Here is a 2192-nt window from a genome sequence, read left to right on the forward strand (position 1 = left end):
TTGTCTAGGAATGAGAGACTAGTAACAGATGCACCAGTCCAAATATGACAACAATACTCCATACATGGGCGAATGGTGGCCTTATAGAGGTACAGAGGTATAGAGGTATAGCATTAGTAGCTTTCTAGCATGGTAGAGAGAACCTACCTTTTTCGCAGCGGTCTCAATGTAATTGTTCCAACTCATGTTTCCTGTGAACGTTAGGCCGAGGAGTTTAAAAGATGTACTTCTAGATAAAGAGTCTTTGGCCATTGCTATTGGTGATAGAGAAGGTTTCTTGTAGTGATTGAAGGAAACAATTTCTTCCCGTTTATGTATCAATTGTCGCTTTACTGGCGGGAAGATATTAATCAAGTATGGCTTTCCTGACTGGAGTCAAATCTCCTGACCATGTGTAATTATCAATTCCTACATTGATGATTGCATAAGTGTAAAACACTATCGTCTTTAAGCATAAAATGTTTTAGTATATATATATATATATATATATATATATATATATATATATATATATATATATATATATATATACTATATATATATACTAAAACACTTACTTGAGTGATACATGCAGTGCTAAAGGAGGAACAGGTGCTGTTACAATTGCAAGAGAACTTCTTATGACCTTCACCTTCACCAAGGTGCACGATTTATATGACCTTCACCTTCACCGAGGTGCACGACTTGACACACAAAAGCAACTTCTTAATCAACCGCTAACGCACGCGTCACTGTAACGTCCAATGACAACAACAACAACAACCTTCTCACTCGACCTGCCTTTTATACCACTCTCTCAATCCCTCCTCTTGCGCATGCGCCCGGAGATTCCTGACAACCTCGAGACTTCCGCTTATAAAAACCCAAGTTTTGTTGTCGCGCATGCCTACACAAGGCACAAACACGTGGGCGTTTGTTTTGTTGGTAAGTACTACACTTCTACTATTACTAAGCGGCAGAGTGTGACCATTCTTGACCATTGGAAGTGTCAAAAATGCATTTGCAGTGTGATGATATATGGAAAGGAAAGCTAGCCGATGACTGTTGACGGCAGATGTTACACGGAGAGAAATGATATGAAAATAATAATAAAATATATGCATAATGTGAGTCTGAAAGAGATGCTTAGGCCTAATGATACCCAAACAAAAAATATACTACAACATATGAAAGTGGCTAATTGGGGAGAGGAACATTATGTTCTCGATTTTTTCACTAACTCAGTGTTTGAGAAATAAAGGACTTTAATAGAACATTCGAATATCTATGTATCTCATATAAGGTTCAAGTGTTAGCCCCAGGTAGTGGGCCCCTTGAATTCTGAGAACTTCGACTGAAGTAAAATAAAAAATATTTAAAAAAAAAAAAGAGATTAAATGAAATAAGAGTTCAATCTAAAAAAAAAACAAACAAACAAACAAAACAAAAAAAAACGATCAAACCAAACACACACTCAAACAGCAGCAATTCACCTCCTCCCTGGAGGCTCACATTTACAAATATCTGTGGACTTAGAACTAACTTAGACGATGTAGAATCATTTCTTCTAGCAAACTCCCTGGATATCTTAACACTAAGTGAAACTAACCTACACTTCTCCATCCTATCTTTCTATTTTAACATATCTGGTTATATCTCACTTTGCCATAAGGACTCAGATTGACACATGCATGGACTTGGACTCTATATCTCTCCTTGTCTACGGAATCCAAACTAGAATGAGACAGTCAAAACTTCATGTGCTTCAGACTAAACTTGCAGCATCGTGTTAGTTACTTAAATTTTCTCTACTGTTCTCCCTCATCCCACGACTGTACCCTAATCAACCATTTCTATGCCAGCATAGATGTAATACTCTCCCTAGATATCAGCATCTAAGTAGATGTATTTAATGGCTTTAATGTCTAACACAGTAAATGGCTTGTTTCCTCCAGTTACACAGCACACAGCTGGTAGCATCACACATAACGTTTCTTTCACCCATTCCATGACACATACAATAACATTCCCGATCAATCTCCCAGATCGACAGTATCAGCAAGCCTCACTTCTAGACTTATTTCTGCCCACAATTCATGAGGATTGTGTAACAAATGCCATTGCCCAATCAAGAATGCTGATCATGTTGCGATAATGATAGACATCACCCTAAACTCTCGAGCTAAAGTTGAAGAGCCATTGCTCAAAACGAA

This window comes from Euprymna scolopes, chromosome 26 (genome assembly GCF_053919585.1).
Source record: "Euprymna scolopes isolate OS-2025 chromosome 26, ASM5391958v1, whole genome shotgun sequence".
NCBI classification, from domain to species: domain Eukaryota; kingdom Metazoa; phylum Mollusca; class Cephalopoda; order Sepiida; family Sepiolidae; genus Euprymna; species Euprymna scolopes.